Here is a 19,622-nt window from a genome sequence, read left to right on the forward strand (position 1 = left end):
GGAACCTAGGCAGTTTAGATGCTCACCTTACTAGACCTGGATGAAGGTGGGTGGTCCTTGGACTTCCCACAGGGCAGAGAACCCTGATTGCTCTTTGGGCTGATGAGGGAGGGGGACTTGATTGGGGGAGGGAAAGGGAAATGGGAGGCGGTGGTGGGGAAGAGACAGAAATCTTTAATAAATAAATAAAAATAAATAAATACAAATAAAATTTTAAAACAGCATGCATCACATGAGTACTGATCTCACTGTGTAGACAATAAAAACAGTGGTTCACTGAGAGAACCTATACTTTCTTCCTATAAAAGTTGCATTCACACACAGGCTTTCTGCATAGCTTCTATATGATGAAGACTGGGTCATTGTCACTATGTTATTTAGAAGCAACTTATAAATAAGTAGTATTATTTATATATACATTTCTAATTTACGTAAATGATCTCGAGCAGATTCTATTATCTTTTAACACTCACTCAGATGAAGGTAATTTCTTCTGCAAAATCTTTTCCAACATTTCCATTCTCTATACATTTAAGCCCATATAATGTCCATATTGCTTTTGCTGCTGTTTGGATTCATAATATATTTGCCTCATATTACTTTTCCTTCTGGACATAGTGTAAACTCCTTGAGGAGCAGGCTTTCAGTCAATTTCTGTTCCCATTTTTTTAAATCACAGTATTTCTCTTCCTGAATGAGAAGTTGGCCTACATACCTCATGAAAAACATTTAAATTCTGCACACCTTCTAGGTGAATTCCAAAATGTAGCTCCATGGTGCAAAACTGCTGATGTCATTGGCAAACTTATGAATGCAAACTACTGTCTCAAAGAGTAGGTCAGCTTCAAGAGCTGCCTCAAGAAAGACGTTCTTCGTTTTGACTACTGAGGGATTGTGGCCAAGTCACCTAGGAGAATAATTTGGGATTCAACCAAAGAACCTTTCATGCTGAGACATGAAAATGTAATGGGTCTCAGGGATGTCTGTGGCAGAATTCGGCTAGTTACAGAAGGCAGGCTGTGTCATAAAACATAATATTAAGGTGACTACAACAGGAAGTACTCATGAGAAAGCAATATTTAACCCAGTGAGATACTCCCAGATCAGAACAATGTCCCCACTCAGAAGTACTGCAGCAGAACGAAGCTGGAGGATCATGGGAACTGATATGCTTTTGTTCAGTTCTTACACTGAAGCCAGAAATGCTTAAGAAAAGAATAAATAGTTTGCTAGCTGTGATCCTCATTCTATCCAAAACTGGAACTGTTATTATTTTACTTCCTTCCTTCTGTCCTTTCTTCTTTACTTTCCTTTTCATTCTGGGCCTTATTAACAAACCCTGGGATATGACATACTTATACATACTCTAGCATCTAAAAGATACTGGTAAAATTCATTGGTAATTTTAAAAGAAAGCCTCACCTTTCATCCTCTTAGAGAAATTAAGCCTTGCAGTGGATCACCTAGGTGATGGGTCATGCTATTCAGTCCCTGTCTTTCAGCCTGTGCTTCTCTTCCAGCTTTCCTTTCAAAGAAAAGCCACTGGATAAAGCATCATCTGGAAAGCTCTCAGCCCTCAATGACTGCAGAGTGAAATACAGCTCTCAGCATAGAAAACGTCCTTCTGGTGTGCAGGTAAATAGCATTCCATTTCAGCCCTGGGGAATGGAGTGCAGCCCTTGTTATCCACAGCCATCATTGCTTCCTTGGGTAGCAGGAGTGGCTGATGAAGGCAACTGTCATTCCAAATTTTAATTAAGTAAGCAAAGGACTATTTTTTAAGGGCACTAACCCTGAAAGATGTGGACTGAATTCCTGTAGAATTGCCATTTCTTCTTATCTTGCCTTCTCATTCTTCAGTATGAGTCAAAAAAGGGAAAATAATAAAGTCCTACAGGTAAATTCTGCCCACTGAAAGCCCTAATTATCTAAATTATTTCTCCAGGGTCTTCAATCACTTTCCAGTGTCCTGTGTACCCCCACCCAACACACACACACACACACACACACACACACTTACATTAATAATACAATCCCTTGGCTGCCATAGGAATAGGAACCATGGAGATGCAACAGTAAATAGCCTATCATTAAACAAGTAGGTAGGATATAAAAATAAATTCAGAAGATAAAATATTTCCAGGGTCTAACTCGCTGTATTGAAGGGGAATCTTAATATACAACGTAGCCAAAACCATTGACATATTAGTGAGTTACATTGTGAATTCATTTCCTTGAGACAAAGATTAGTATTATCAAAAAAAGAGGGACATAAATAGGAGCGTAACATGTTTTAGAGTACAAGCTGTCCCCTTTCAGTAACTGGAAATAAAAAAGAAATAACAGACAGAAAATAAGAAGGTAGATGAAGGCATCTTGGAGTTCATGTAAAAATTAGTGTCAGGTTACCTCAACCCAATGGACTCATTCAGGAAATAAACTATATCAAAGTATTTTGTATGAAAGAAGATGAAAGGTATCCTTAGGCATATATGTACTTATTGTTTTTCTGGAAATTTCTTTGAGGCCAATATATGTCTGATGACTTCATCAAGCATTTCTTACAGTGCCTGTACTTAGATTTAAAATACTTAACCATAAAAAAAATACACTGTATTGCATATGTGAGTTAATTTACTATTTTGGCTTTCAGATCAGTTATTCAAACTAACACTCCACAGTCCAAGGATAGGTAGAATAAGGAATCAATATCTGCGGGAAATTTCACTATTGACTTCTGTTCTCTGTACTGGACCTGTGCTCTCCTAATCAAGGCACACAAAGTCTGGGCGTTCATAGGGTAAAAACTCCCAGGTGTGGTTTATGTTGAATTGGGATGACTAGAGATTTCCAGTGAGAGCTGAATGGCATCTCATTCTCAGAATCAAACAAATACTTGGTGGGCGGCTAAGAATGAAGCACTCTTAAAACTGTCTTGCGTTTCTTGGTCCTGCTCTGACCTAACATTGTCTTCAAATGCTTTACAGTTAGTGGAGGTGGACAGAAAGACATAGACTCCCATTTCCGGAATGTTTCTGTGTCTATCACAGTCAGACGTGCCATATCACATGGACAGCATATGAAATGACATCTAGAGAACCTTCCTAAGTTTAGAGAACAGTGTACTCCAGGAGCTGCTTTGTGTGAATGCATAGCTGTACGGTGGCAAATTTGTGTCTGAGACCTTAATTTTTAAAAACCAGTAACAGTGACCAGAAGGAGATAGCTTAGTCTGTAAGTGCTTGCCTTACAAGAACAAGGACCTGAGTTTGATGCCCAGCACCTGTATTAAAAAGCCCAATGTGGTAACACATACTTGGCACTTGCTGGGGAGGTAGAGATAGGCAGACCCTGGACTTTGCTGAGCAGTCAGCCAAGGAACTAGAGCTCAAGGTCAAGGAGAGACTCTGTCTCATAAACAAAGTGACTGGTATTTCTGAGGATCAGCAACTAGCCATGTCCTCTGGCCTGTACATGAATGCACATGAGTACATAGGCACCACCCTCACATGAACCTGCATATATGTGCACACACACACATGCAAATGAAAATTTAAAACCCATAGCAATCCTTTAGAACAATGGATAATCTTTAGCTTAAAAGCAAAGCAAAATAAAATCGTGCCTCCTATTATCGTATAGTACCTAAAAACTGTGTTCATTTGCATGGCCTCTGTTCTTACCAGCAACATTTACTGCCATGCCTTGGGTATATGTGTTTCAGATAGCATAGCACACAAATGAAAATCACTATCAGTTTTTGATGGTTCTTCTTGGTTCAGTCATTTCTACGACCTGGCATTTGAATGAGAAAGGAGATTGGCTGATTCAATGCACTATCCATACTGACATTTCTTAACAAACAAAATCTAGGAGAAAATTAAAATCAAATAGAGTGCCCATGTAATAGAAAGGTCTAATCCAGACAGCACATTTAGGTTAGACTCTACATCTCTGGTTCCAAAATTTAGAGGAGAATTCATTTTTGATGTTAGAAAACTGATTTTCCCTGAAGCTGAGGCAGGGACTAAGCCAGGGTCTAGCACTAAAACATGACCTCTATTCTGTCAGTCTCTAGAAAATTCTGCTAAGTATACTTCCTGCATGAAAGCTGTCATTCTATTGACCTCAACTAGTGCCCCCTTTACTGAGACATTATGCACTTATGGGGCTTAGTGCCTTATGAGGGACCAATTTCTAGTTACAGAAGGGCGATCCTCTCGTAGGAGTTTAAGTATGTTCTCAACATTTCATTACCTTTGAACCTATCTTCAGTCATTGGTAACTTCTGCAGTCTTTCCCAAATTCTGCATTTCCAGTCCCTTCAGCTTAAGGAAGGAGTTAAGGAAAGCCTGAAGGCATGGATTGGAATAGTTGTCATCTTGAATACTGCTATTGGTTGCTTGGAGTTTTTGGAGGGTCCCACATATCTTGCCCGTCATTTTATCTCATTATTATAACACCACAAATGGGTTTTACAAGTCCTCATATCAAAGGAGAACAAATACAGGCACAGAGGTTCAATACATCATCCAAATTTGCACAGTGTATACTCAGAGAAGTTACCATCTAGGTGACCCCATTACTGCTTTCATAGTGAGTGTGGTTTGTTATGGTGCAGTGCCTTCCTCAGGAAACATGGACCCCAGGGAGTTTCCACACTAGCTTTGGCTGCAGTAATGCAGAAATCTAACCAAGCCAACTCATTATCCCAGCACTGTTCACACCTATTCCCAGGAAACTAGAATATGATTTCTACTCTTATTAAGAAACACCCACATCTTTTGTCATCTTCATCATTAAATCTTTACTTGCCATACGAAATGCATGCTGACAGCTTACAGAAACAAAACCAAATAAAACAACCCTTTAAGGAAACATGCAAGAGAAAAGCACCGTGTTTGTTTTCCCCGCCTCTCAGTTCTCTGTCATCCTCTGCATCTTGGCTATGTGGAACTGAGGAGGTGGGGTCTATAGTCTGCTCTCTTGAGTCACAGAAACAGTCATGACAGAACACTGAGATGTGTCAGTCCACTGTGAAGGCAGATACCCTGGGCTTGAAGACTTGAGATGCCATCCTAGGAAAGTGAGGTTTGATTGTTATTTCTGATGTAGAAAGGCATGTCTCAGTATGGAAGATCGAAGACACAGTTCATAAAAGTCTATTTCAGAACAAATCTGTTGACTGAAACCTTAATGTCATGAAAAAGGTATGTTGTGTGGGATTGTTGGCTATTCACACTAACTTGGGTGGTGTGGGCAGCTTTCCCTGCCTCGAAGGCTTCACTCCTGGAGACCTCCAGCCACCAAGTTACAACCCCAGACTACTCTGGAAGTCAGACATGGCCCCTCAAAGTGTGGGAGTGGCCAGGGCCACTCATTGAGGAACTTCAAATGGAAGACCCTGCTCCCCAGATGTCTCTAATGGCTGAAAGGGCTATTCCTTAAAGACTATAACAATAGGCTATTCCCAGCCTCTTGGGGCAGGAGAGTGGACAGGCCCCACACTGCTGGAAAAAAAAATCCTGAGATCAGGCCACAAAAATCCCACCCGTAGTCCCATATTTCTATATGGTATGGCAGCCAGGCTCTAAAGCCATAGGCCACACCTGAGAAGGTTGCATAACCTTTCAGACCGGCTGTCACTACCTAACAAAAGGTCTGGATGTTGTTGCTCCTTTCCTTGTAATTTGGAGGATGCCTGATAGAGATGCTGATTCAAGCCTCCGTGACAGCTAGCATACAGAGCACACAGATAGTTGTGGATGTGACTAAAAGCCATTCACCTTGTTACCTAGGAAACAATGCTAATGTATTTCCTCTAGTTAAGTTTTGGTATAAAGGCTGTTTGGAGAATAAATGAGGGGGAATTCTTCTGGATGTGAATACAGGACTTCGTGAGGGACCACTGAGAATCTCCCTCCCAATAAAGCCATGCGAGTTGTGCCTTTATTTTCATGCTTCCACGCCAGTCCAGAGAGATAGTTTATGTTGGGGTGTCATCAAGCGAAATAATTTACTATCCGGGCTAGCACTGGACCCTGACACCCACCAATCCCTGAGTTTACCCCAAAGATCTAGTCTTATAATCCCTCCAATTTCAGACCACCCTGGAAAGCTTTACTCCCCCAGGAAACCCTATATACAGCCTTTCTTCTTCACAATTCTCTGCTACTTCTCTTCCAAGCAGAGGCAGCCACCCTCTCTCCTGGGTATTTCCCAAAAAATCTCTTGTGTGAGGGTTTTTTTTTTTTTGTGAGGTATGGCTTTGTGGTATTCCTTGGTTCTTGATTGTCAGAATGTCTTTCCCCTCAGAGCTGTAACACTTATAGGAAAAATATCTTGTCCTAGTTTCCTTTTTTAACTGTAATAAAATATTTGGCCAAACCAACTTGTGGGAGGAAAGAGTTTATTCTGTCTTATACTTCAAGGCCACAGTCAGTCCATCACTGAGGGAAGTCAGGGAGGAACTGGGAGCAGGTCTCTATGATAGAAATTCAATCCATGATTGCAGCTATGGTCCTCTCTGCTTGCTTGTCTATTGTGAGGTAAAGAATGTTCACCACATGTTCTTGTCATCATATCCTGAGCATCTCTGACATATATTCCCCCAACATAGGATAATAGTTTGGAACCCTCTAAATTCATAAGTCAAAAAACCCTCCCCTCTCTCACATTGTTTCTCAGATACTTTAGTCATAGCAACCATACACACAAAATAAACAAGCAAACAAACAAATAAATAAAAACTACAGTTATTAAAATTAGATCCATTTGGTCGCATTTGGTCATTTCAAAATTTTCCATTTGCTTTAGCTATTTACTCCCACTACTCCCAGACATTAAATATAATGCCTGAAATTAAGTTACATTAGTTTTATTAATGAGTTAGCTAGGGTAAAAAAAATGATCTCTCTCTCTCTCTCTCTCTCTCTCCATTTCTCCCCTTTCTCCCATTCCCACACAGTCTTTTCCAGTTGTCATCTAGAGTTTACCTATATCTAGTAGTTTCACGGCTCTAAGTGTTCCTATACAGGCAAGAGGAAAGAAACAAAGATAGGAAAGGAGAAGGGGGATGGGGGATGAAAAGGAAAAAGAAGGGGGAAGGAAAGCAAAGAAAGATGGAATATTTGGTGAGAAAGTACAAAGGGGAGTGAGAGATGGAGGAGAAGAAGGAAAGGGAAAGGATGGGAAGTGACAGGAAGGGAGGGAAAAACAAGGGGAAGGAAAGACAAGGGAAGGGGTAGGAAGGGAATGGAAGCAAAAGGTATGGTAAGGGAAAGGAGGAAGAGAAGGAAAGGGAAGGGAAGGAGAGGAGAAGGGGAGGGAAAGAAAGGGAAGGAGAGGGGAAGGGAAAGGAAGGGAAGGAAAGGGGAAGGGAGAGGAGGGGAAGGGAAGGAAGAGAAGGGAAGGGAAAAGATTCTCTACAATTTTTGCTAGTTGAACATTGTAGTGCATACCTATAATCCAAGGAGAATAAGCAGGAAAAATTGTGAGTTTGAAGCCAGGCTGGAATATATAGCAATACCTGTATTAAAAATCAAATTTCTTATCATTACTATTCTTATTTTTAACAAAATACTTGCTGAAAATTACAGTTGTAAAATTAGATATTAGCTTTGATTGTTCAAAATAGCACTGGAAAATTGAGAAGTTAGCTAACCGTCATTTGTTCTTCAATCATAGGAAGTCATAGCAGATGCCTTGGCTCTAAAAATCAATGTGCTCAGAGAACAAAACTATTAACCTCACAAATACAAAGTGCAGAGGTCTGCAGTGTCTTATTGTGGTTGATGCTAACATGGGCATTGGTAAACAAAATGCTGACCAAGTGTTCATCATTATCTTTGATAGTTTCTAAAAGTTTAACTGTCAACTCTAGAAACTCTGACATGCATAGATAAAACAGAAGGAAGTCAAGTTCAGGAATCCTGTATAAATGTTTAGAGCAACACAGAGAACAACACATTAGCAATAAGAGGGGCATGCTCATGCAGTAATCAAAAGTGACCTAAGAGTACTCACAGTCCAGAAAATCCTCTTCATTGTTTTGATTGACATGTTTGTTGAGTGTTTAATCACAAGTAACTCTGGATTATGTAACCCTGAAAATAATTTGTTAGAAGTACATAGGCAAACTGAAAGAAATTAAGGGACACTATAAACAGAACTCTTAGTATTGGTTTTAAGAATGATTTGATATAGGACCAACTAAGACACATGCCTCTTGGTGGACTACAATGCTATATCAAGGGGAGAGCATCCTCCAACATGGGCAGCACTATCCAGTGGTGGTCAGGATATAAGGAGGTATGATGGGAAAGCAGTGCACCTGCTTGCTGGCCTTTGCTTTTTCTGATGAGCATCCATTGCTTCTGTGGTGGCCACCATCCCTGACAACCCAGAGGAACTTGTATGCAATTGTGGTAGGATGATTTTTTTTTCTCATTCCCCAGAAGTACACCTTGTGTACTCTAATTGTGCTCACTAACAGTACTTTAAGGGATGCTGTTGGAAACTATCAAGAATGCTAATGGCTAAGACTGAAAAATGGTAAAAGTAAATTAAGTATTTATCATAGGGAAAGTCATGTTGAAAATAACTTCAGCATGATGCCAAGGAAAGAAACTGGGAGGAAGTAGAATCTCACCATGATCTCAACAAGAGTTCACAGGGAAGTACCTATATGTTTTGGCTCCTGGTTTTCTTTGTGTGGTGGTGGTGGTGGTGCTGGTGGTGCTGGTGGGTACAAATCCCCAGTACCCAGACATTTTTCTTTCTTTGCAGAATACATTTTAGCAAACCCAGATCCCGTCTTCCCCATACAGCATAAAGTGGAGTGCCCATCACTGGAATATGCCAACAGTTGTGACTGCTGAAATCTAGGTGCCTCAGTTATATAAACTGAAGCTGAAGGAGATAAAGAAGCCACCAAGTATAGTGCATGTCATAACAATGATGACACCATGTTGCTGGATGATTGTCTTCATCACTCCACATGTCACCCCAAGAATGGCAATATCTTTGCATATGTCACAGTTTGGATATCAAATTTCCCCCAAAAGTTGGTGTGTGGAAGACTTGATACACAGCACTCCTCAAAGGTAACTGGATCTTAAAGGTTCTGAATTTGTCAATGGATTAACCCTTTGATGCATTAATACATGAAGGAATTCTTAAAAGGTGATATTACTGAGCTTGGGGGGTCACAGACTGTGCTCCAAGTCATGTTCAACACCTGTCCTAAATAAGCCAATTAAAAGACCCAAATTGATAATAGAATGTATAAAAAAAAAGGATGTATTCAAAGTGACAAACAAGTCTTCTTTTAACTGCTACCTTTGTCTTCTCCCAGCATGAGATTCCTAGGGAAATTTCCATTTCTTTTGGGATCTATTATTTCTTTGTTGGTGTTTTTAAAGTCAGGTCTTTCTTTATATCTCTGGCAGTCCTGGAACTCACTCTGTAGACCAGGTTAGCCTAGAACTCACAGAGATCTGCCTGTCTCTACCTCCCAAGTACCAATATTAAAGATGTGTGTCCAGGTGAGGTTCATTATTTCAATGGTCTGATAGATTGAGAGACACAGGTACCTCTTTGGATTATTTTTATTTCCGTCAGGCAGAAATGGGATCTACTTGGAGGAAGTAGCTAACCGGGCGAGTAATATGTCTTTTCCCTGGATCTTTCCCTCCCATCCTTCTCACTTTTTCTTTGTACCCTTCTGCATTGCTGATGGCGGCATGGAAAGAAGCCCCTTCCACATGACTCCACAACACAACAAAACAAAAACAATCATACACACAAATAAATAAAAAGTCAAATGCTTTTCCCTCTTGAATTTGTTGTCTCTCAGTCTATGATCAAAGTAATACAGAGCTGTCTAAAACAATTGAACGTGCTTATTCTAGTTGACTGGACTACACTAAAGTATCTGGAACCTACCTGTAGACCTGAATACTTAGAAGGAGACCAAGTCACTATTAAAGACAAAAACCACACCTTGATATCTTTCTCAACAACTGCAGGAGGAAGTTTTGCACAAGCAAACAGTTTAGCAGAAGCTAAGGTAAGTTAGCTGGGTCATTTTAGCCTTGAGTTCCTAGAATATAGATGAGAAATTTTCCCTGAGATTCTCCACTAAGGAAATCAAATTCTAGTAAAACCTGAAATGTCCACATCAAGAATACAAGGTGGAAGACTGGAATGTTCTTTCACTTTCCAGAAAAAAAGGGGACTATAAAGCCATAAACTCTTACATTTAAAGTCAGGAAGAACTTTCTAAAGAGGCTTCTAAAGAACTTTGGTTCTAAGCTCCTAAGATATGACCCAAGATTCCACCAAATTAACTCACAGCTCTCCACAGTTATCAACTTAGATAGAATCCAGTTATCTTACATGCACTTAGAATGTGCAAAACTAACTTCCTACTGTCATCCTCCTAAACTCCCTGCTGTTTCCTGTATCCCACAAACTGAATCCTTTCCTTCTGTCAGTGATAATGACCAGAAGTTGGAAGTTTGTAGTTTTAAACCAGAATCACTCAGAAAGAGTTTTGCCTTCTCAGATGCCCTCACCTGACCTCCTGGGGAGAAAAAAAGCTGTGAGACTATTAGAAACTGTCTCCAGAAACTTCTCCTGTCACTCACCTCCAAATCTTCAGGAAAGCAAATTATTATTTATGTGTATGTGGGTCTGCATATCTATCTATCTATCTATCTATCTATCTATCTATCTATCTATAATTTATGTTGCAATATCTGAAGAGGTCAGAAAAGGGCACTGGATTTGTATCCCCTTGACGTGGAGCTACAGAAATTGTAAGTCAGCCAATTTGGGTGTTGGAACCCAAGTTACATTCCCTGGAAGAACAGCAAGGGCTTTTAGCCACTGGGACATTTCTCTAGCTCCCAACAAGGTATTGAAAAACTCAATTTCTTTCCGTGTAAAATGAGAATGGCTATAACATTGCTATGGGAGACTCTTTGTAAAACATTCAGGAGCATCACATATTCACAGAGGCATGCCCAGAGAAAGATGGGCTCCTCCAAATTCTTTAATAAAGCCAGAAGTGGTGGTAATCACATCCTGTGTGTCCTGAAATCCTCATGTAATTACCACAAAGGATCTTTGCCTTGCGTGTAGGGCTACCTGTGGGTTATGCTGGCATAGTGTTTTTTAATAAATACACAGAGAGAAGAAGAGATATTCATGGATTCACAGAGCAAGGCAAAATCAACCATATGCTCAATTTGCAAGAAAGATAGTTTTCAACAAAATAAAAATAAAAGAATCGCTTGCTATGCAGTTTCCTTTCAGATATGTGACATCCCCGGGGCTGCTAGCTGCTCTTGCAAACAGGTGTGAGAACGAGGAAAGTAGAGACTAAAGAACCAAGGTGTTAAGATAATAAACCACACTTTTGCTTGTTTACTGAGATAGCTCCTAAGATCCACAGTGTCAGCTTCACCAATGCAGACAACTAGACTGAAGTTTCCAGCACTAGATTTTCAGAGTGTAGGACTGTTTGTTTGTGTGCCCACATGTTGCGGCTTTCATATGAAATATTCCCTATAGACCCATGCATTTGACACTTGTTCCCCAGCTGGTGACACTGGGAAGTTTGTCTATCACTGGAGGAACTGGAGAAGTGGGGGCAGGTAAGGTTTCATAGTCCTGCTTTTCTTCCTTTCTCTTTCTGATTCCTGGCTGTGGATGCAATGTGACCAGTCATGCTCCTGATTTTGCTGTTATTTCTTTGCCTCCATGATATACTGTATCCCACAAGAACTGTGAGCTCAAATAAACACTTTTTTTCCCTTAAATTACTTCTTCTGCATTTCATATGAGCAAGGAGAATACTAGTACAGTATGCTAGAGTATGAATAGCAGCCTCACGATGAACATGCTTAGGACTGATAGTGGCTTATGAGCTAAAGAAAGATTTTCTATGCTTTCTTAAGAAAGATTTTATTTCTAATTTCTTCATTTATTAGTATGCATATATATATATATATATATATATATATATATATATATGTGTGTGTGTGTGTGTGTGTGTGTGTGTGTGTGTGTGTGTGTGTGTTGAAATACGGAGCGGCGGGCTGTGTCCCGCCACCCAGCTAGCTTTACCCGAAATAATTACACGGAAACTGTATTCTTTTAAACACTGCCTGACCCATTAGTTTCAGTTTCTTATTGGCTAGCTTTTACATATTGATCTAACCCATTTCTATTAATCTGTGTAGCCCACGAGCTGGCTTACCAGGAATGATCTTAACCTGCGTCTGTCTGGAGTGGGAGAATCATGGCGACTCCCTGACTCAGCTTCTTTCTCCCAGCATTCCATTCTGTTTACTCCGCCTACCTAAGGGTTGGCCTATCAAATGGGTCTAGGCAGTTTCTTTATTAATAAGAAATCACTCCCACATCATATATATATATATATATATATATGTATGTATGTATGCACATGGGAGTGTATGTCATATGTGTATAGTGCCTATAGTAGCTGGGAGAAGGTGTTGGATCTTCTGAAGCTTGAATTTAAGGAGGTTATAAGCTACCTGGTGTATGTCTGGGAACTAAACTCAAGTCTTGTGGAAGAATGAGTGCCTTTGATCACCAAGCCTCCTGTCTAGACCTAGAATTTCCTTTTCTTGAGAGAGAAAAACAGACAGATCGTAAAAATGATGACATAATTTTATTTAGTCTGAAAAATCCTCACTTCAGGGGAAAGAGATGCATAGATTATAAAAACTAAGGAGGAAATGTGAACTTAATAAAACTGCTAAAGGGACTAGTGAGTAATTCACTAGGTAAAGACATTTGTTATTAAGTCTGACAACCTGATTTGATTCCAAAGACTCACGTTGTAGGAGAGAACCAACTCCAGTAAGAGTTCCTTGGCCTCTGTTCACATACTGCAGTACATGTGCGTTTGTGCGCGTGCGCGCGCACACACACACACACACACACACACACACACACACACACCATGCACCCATTCACACACATGCATATAAATTAAGACCAAAAAAATGAAAGGAAACTACTAAAATATTTACCTTTAAACAGCAACAACACCTACAAAACAGTCAAAGTTATAAACGTAGAACAACATATACCGTATTATAAATATAAACAAAACACTAAGGGTAAGTCGATATTCAGGTAAAAAAGATACAAAATTTAAGCAAGTGTGGCAAAGTAAATGTTGGAGAAAATATCATTCAGAGAGCTAGAGACTTGGCTTAGTGGTTAGAAACATTGACTGCAGGTCCAGAGGACCTGTGTTTGGTTCCCAGAATGCACAGCATAGCACACAACAGCCTGTAACTCTAGCTCTGGGGCATCCAGCATCTTCTCCTGGCCTCCAGAGGCACTACATTCATTTGTGCATCAAATGTAATATAAGCCAAAAATATAACCTAAAGGGGAAGGATTTACTTTTTATTATCAAAGGGTATGTGTTATAAGGAAAGTTTGGTTAACTTTTAAGTGTCCAACAAAATTCCATTGAATTATATAAAGAAAAGCTATGGTCAGGGACGAGAAGCCATTACATGTGCACAACATTTATTTATTTATTTTTTATTATTTATTATTTTTTTAATTTGTTTATTTATTAAAGATTTCTGTCTCTTTCCCGCCACCACCTCCCATTTCCCTCTCCCTCCCCCAATCAAGTCCCCCTCCCTCATCAGCCCAAAGAGCAATCAGGGTTCCCTGCCCTGTGGGAAGTCCAAGGACCACCCACCTCCATCCATGTCTAGTAAGGTGAGCATCTAAACTGCCTAGGCTCCCACAAAGCCAGTACATGCAGTAGGATCAAAAACCCATCGCCGTTGTACTTGAGTTCTCAGTAGTCCTCATTGTCCTCTATGTTCAGCGAGTCCGGTTTTATCCCATGCTTTTTCAGATCCAGGCCAGCTGGCCTTGGTGAGTTCCCAATAGAACATCCCCATTGTCTCAGTGTGTGGGTGCACCCCTCGCGGTCCAGCAATACTACTCTTGGGAATATATCCAAGAGAGGCCTTGTCATACAACAAACGTATGTGCTCTACTATGTTCATAGCACCATTGTTTGTAATAGCCAGAACCTGGAAACAACCTAGATGCCCTTCAATGGAAGAATGGATGAAGAAAGTATGGAATATATACATATTAGAGTACTACTCAGCAGTAAAAAACAAGGACTTCTTGAATTTTGCATGCAAATGGATGGAAATAGAAAACACTATCCTGAGTGAGGTAAGCCAGAACCAAAAAGAGGAACATGGGATATACTCACTCATATTTGGTTCCTAGCCATAAACAAAGGACATTGAGCCTATAATTAGTGATCCTAAAGAAGCTAAATAAGGAGAACCCAAAGAAAAACATATAGGCATCCTCCTGAATATTAACCTTCATCAGGCGATGAAAGGAGACAGAGACAGAGACCCACATTGGAGCACCGGACAGAAATCTCAAGGTCCAAATCAGGAGCAGGAGAGAGCACAAGCAAGGAACACAACATTTTTTTTTAAAAACAATTGGCATTTCTGCCATTATCATTAGACCTAGCCACAATTTGAAAGGAATGCGGATGCTAATCCAACACTCATCATCAAAGCAAATGAAAGACAAAGCTTTGTGGAGTGACTTTAGTGACAATGTGGAATAAGTTAGGTGATGCTGCTACCCAGGCCACACATCACTTCATGTTCTTGACAAAGGCCTTGTCATTCTTGATGGAGACTTTCATCTCTACAGTGGCATCAGCAACCATTTTCTTATCAAAATGTTAATTTTATTAATATCCAGGTTATTCTCCAGGCTCTCTTTTCCCCAGTAACAAAGGCCCAAAGAGGGAGGTTCTTTCTGACTCTGGACTGAAGATAAGAAAAATCAACTATTCTCTCCTTCCTGTTCGTGGTATCCCTAATGGAGAAGACAAATTAGACTCCAGCATAAGCCAGAGACAAGGTGAAAGAACCTGCGTTCACAACTATACTGGCCTCCTGGGACAGCCTGGTGAACATGAGCAACTGGTCTTAGGGACAGTCAACCTTGAGGGTGATTTGAGAGATTAGCGAGGTAATTGTGTTTTCAACCTGGCCACCAATGGCAGGCACATTTACTAGGGCTGGATACAAACTCATCATTCAAATCATAGTGTGTTTTCTCTAAGGATGTCCAGAATCATCATGCTGAAGGTCTTATTGATGTTGTACACACTATTGGGGTTGTACACACCATGCTTCTTGATAATTATAGCATGGTGAGGCTAGTATAGTTAACAGAATTGGTGATGATGATGAAGGCTGTGGCTTCAGGATTGTGCTGGGTACAGAGAGACCAGAGTGATCACAATGGTGACATTAGTTCTAAAGTGATAATTTAATTCCATCCCTGGCTTCCTGGGTACTCTGACCAGCATCATGGCAATATCATAACCTTTTTTTCAGCCTGAAAGATGCCCTGAGTGTGTATTGGTACTTAGAAAATACAGATAATTTTTCAGCTGAGATGCAGATGAGGCTTTCAAAAGCATTCAGCTGCTCTGCCGTTCTACTTGGAACCTCTTAAAGGATAACCTGTTTTGACATTCATCCAGATGCCTGGTACCCTTTTAGCTGTGTTAAGACAAAACTGACACTTTGAGATTCTCATATAGAAACAATAATTTATTATATAGATTTTATTTATTTATACCCAACATAGATGGATCATATATAATACATATGTTTTAGGGTTCAAATATAATACACAGTAAATGTCATTAAAGTGATTTTGAGGAGTTCGTATATATAACACACAGTAAAATCTCATAAGGCTGAATGTTTCTAAAAATAGATTAAAATACAATGTGCATATTGTCACAAATTTTCTTAATTAATTTTTCACATCATTTCATAAAAAGTCTCGATACCTTAAAAAGTGACAAAAAGTTTCATCTGAATGTTAAGACAGTACATTATTTATTTTGTTGTTTTGCTTGTTTATAATTAACACAATCTTTATAGTAGAGGTATACCCTGGGGATATACAAGGTGTTTTAGTTAAACTAGACCAAAGCAAACCAAAACAACTGTTCAATTTTTAACTGTAATATGTGGAGACAGCCTCTGATGCAGGGAGCTGAAGCCCCAGCCCAAAAGCACTCTCATGCATCTGTTCTACAGCGTGTGGCAGTGACAACCCCCTCACTCTGCCAAGCTGATGGAGCTGAGCACGTAGAGTCTTTCTTGGCTTGAATACTATGTTTAAAATGGTAAGGCTGACTTTTTTCTAGAAGGTTGACAAAGAGCCAAACCATTCTGCTTACTCATCCAAAATCTCACCAACTCTCAGAAAACATTCAATATTGGAAGGAAAGCAGGCCACAGTACAGTGGGAAGCAAGCTCGTCATACCGAGTCAGAAATATCTACGATTTTCAGGACACAGAAGGAAGAAAGAAACATCCATGCAGAAAAATAACTGAAATTAGAACCCTGAATAGACTTACAAGAAAACAACTTCTGAGATAATTACACCAAAATGAACAGAAGTCAAACCGAGAGGTTGTGGGCGTTCACCAAGTGTGAAGTTGCTCTCAGACAACCTGGGTGTTCAACCCTTTCTCTTTTTTATCCTAATGTTCTCTTAGTTATTTTCCATGTTTGCATCTTCATTTCTATATTCAGATTTAAAAGGAGACACAAAGCAGCTGAATGTTCTTGACCCTTCACGTCCTTCTACGTTGCTATGAGGATGAAGTCAGCCAGTAGTCCCAGTTTCTGGAATCATCCTGTTGCAAAATAAGTCCTTGCTGGTTTGAGGTGTGGTTATGCAATCAAATGACATTGTGCTGACTGACCAAAATGCAGCCATAAGAGAAAGAGTAAATAAGTTTAATGTAGAAAAATCTAAACAATTCTTGAACCACTAACTTTATATATTTATTAAATTAATAACTGCCTTTATGAGCCATATTAAAATTAGTCCAGTTGTTAGTTCTTTTCTAGAAAGTGTCCTAGGTGCTGGACTAGAACAGAAGGGAAACCAAGAATACATTTTTAGGAGTAGTGCCAATGTATCAGTAAGCATTTAGATGGCTAAATTTCACAACTGAGGGGAATGAAAAGATGGTTTTGAGATTATGCAACTCACTGCTTCTTGAGACTCAGTCTTGGTTCCCAACATCCCGGTAGGGTGGCTCACCACCATCTATAACTCTAGTCTTAGGGGATCCAACACAGTCTTCTGGCTTCTGCAGGGACCCACACTTATAGGCAAATGTTCTCATGTAGATACATATGCAAATAGTTGATTTTCCAAATAACAACATGTGGATGAAAATAAAACAAACAAGTGAAAACTTGTATAAAATTCTACCAGTAGATGAAAAGAAACAGACAGAAAACTATTTAGAATGAAATGATAAAATCCTATCTGTTTTGCTGCTTACTATACATTTTGTTTAAAATGATGAAAAGAAAAAAGCCCTGGGAAAATAAGAAGGTACTGTATCTAGTACTTTAAAGAAATTTCCACTAAATCATAAGTTCATTAGGACTAGAAGTTATGTCTGTCCTTGTCATTCACTACACAATTCCATGTAACACTGTGACAACAATGTTCATAGAATATATCTTACCAAAAACAAGAGGTCCAATTAAGTGAGAAAAGTTTTATTATCTACTATTTATTTACAGATATTTTCTTTTAGTATTTAAAACATTTTTGTACAATATTTTTAAATGATATTTTTAAATTGTGTTTTTCCCATTCTCAGCTACCCAAGTTCTTCCACATCTCTCTACCCACTTAATTTTATTTGTTCTTTTCTCTCTCTCTTTCTCTCTCTCTCTCCCCCTCTTTCTCTCTAATAACCATAAAACACAATGAAATTCAAAACAAAAAGACCAACAAGATAAAACAAAATAAAACAAAAACCGACACACAAACAAAACAAAATATAGAGTTGGATTTTGGTTGTCAAATGTTCCTGGACATGGTGCTTGTTATGAAATGGGCTTGATATTCTGGAGACACTCCTTTAACAGCAGGTATCATTTGCAAATGGCTTCTTGGTCCTTCTGCCTCTCATTACTGGGATCTTATCTGACTGGAATCTGGGCAGGTCTTGAACATACTGCCGCAGCCTTTGTGAATTCATATGGGCATCACTCTTGTTTTTCCTGGAAGATACTGCACTATAAACTATTGACAAATGTCTCTTCCATATCCCTGACAGTACTAAAAGCACACATATCCCCTCAACCGTGATGAGGATAGTTTATTCTGAAGCATATCAATGACTATGGCCCAGGAACACAGATTTGGGAGTTCTCAAATTTCAAGCTTCTATATAGTAATAATTTAATGAAGCTTTTATAGTAACAGAAGAGAGAAAGTAATAAATCAAGGCACATTTCAAATATATTGGGGGAAATCTAGGTAGAAGGGCTGCTGTCAGTCAAAGATGAAAGTCTTTGCTATTGGTCTTAGACACTATCAGATAACACTCTTAGTCTTCTGATTGGTGAAAATTAGAGTTTTGTTAAGATACTATATTCCAAAAGATTTTATCTGTTCATCATTGGATGTTATATTAGATGCAGAAGTAGGCAAGGACTGGCTATTTAGGGGACTAAACATAATATAACATAAAGTATAATTAGACTCAGGATTTACAGATCCAAGCATCTTTAAAATGATGGTAGTTTTCATAAGTAAACAGCCTGCAGCAGGTTTAGTGGAGGTACAGCTTCTTACAGGGTGTATTTGTGCACATCCCCTAATATTTGTTTTTTAACAGTTTGGAACTGATATGTGTTTATTCTACCCACCCCCTTTCCAAAAGACAGGCACATAAGCATGGAGAGATTTGGAGGTTAAAGAGGGCAGCCCAGATGTGGGGAATATAAAGACTGTTTGCAAAGAATTATTATTTTCTTCTTGTTTTCTGGCCTGTATATCAGCCGCATGCTTATCATAGTAGTCATTTGTATCCTTTAATTGATTTGTCAGTTTTAGATCAGGTAAATACAGAGATAAAGCCCTGAACTATGAACTGGCACATAGCTACCTTCCATAATGTTTTGTATGTATTTGGAGCAGAGTACACATTCAGTTCATACCAAGTCCCTAGTGGACTGCATTCAGGACAGTTTTGACAGAAGAGCAGGAAGCTGTGGCATAGGATAAAATCTAGGTTGATTAGAGATCTATCTGCAATCAGAAAGCCTAGTAAAGTCCACTATGCACCCAAATCCAGGTAGAAGCTAGAAGAATCAGAGCAAAGTTGAATGCACATTGCACCACCTACGACTTTGCCTATGGTCATCTTTGTTAATTTCCCATGACTGAGGAAACTTCAAGGCCCCTCTTACCCCCAGGGACATGGCCTCCTTCTTACTGTCTATTAGCAGGAAGTGTGGAAAGGGAATCACTTCAAAGAGCTAGGCTCTGTGCCCAGAGCTGCAGATCTGAGAGCTGCCCCCACCCTATGTGTGATCTTCCAGACAGGCAGCCAAAGATCAAAAAGCCGTCTCCAGCTGCTTGCCTCTACACACACACTACCCAAAAGCTAATCACATTAGCCACTTCATAAGTAATAAATTGTTATTTCCTCTTCACTTTGATTTCCCC

Source organism: Microtus oregoni, unplaced genomic scaffold (assembly GCF_018167655.1).
Source record: "Microtus oregoni isolate MIOR12 unplaced genomic scaffold, Mior012 000002F_ref0000024, whole genome shotgun sequence".
Lineage (NCBI taxonomy): Eukaryota > Metazoa > Chordata > Mammalia > Rodentia > Cricetidae > Microtus > Microtus oregoni.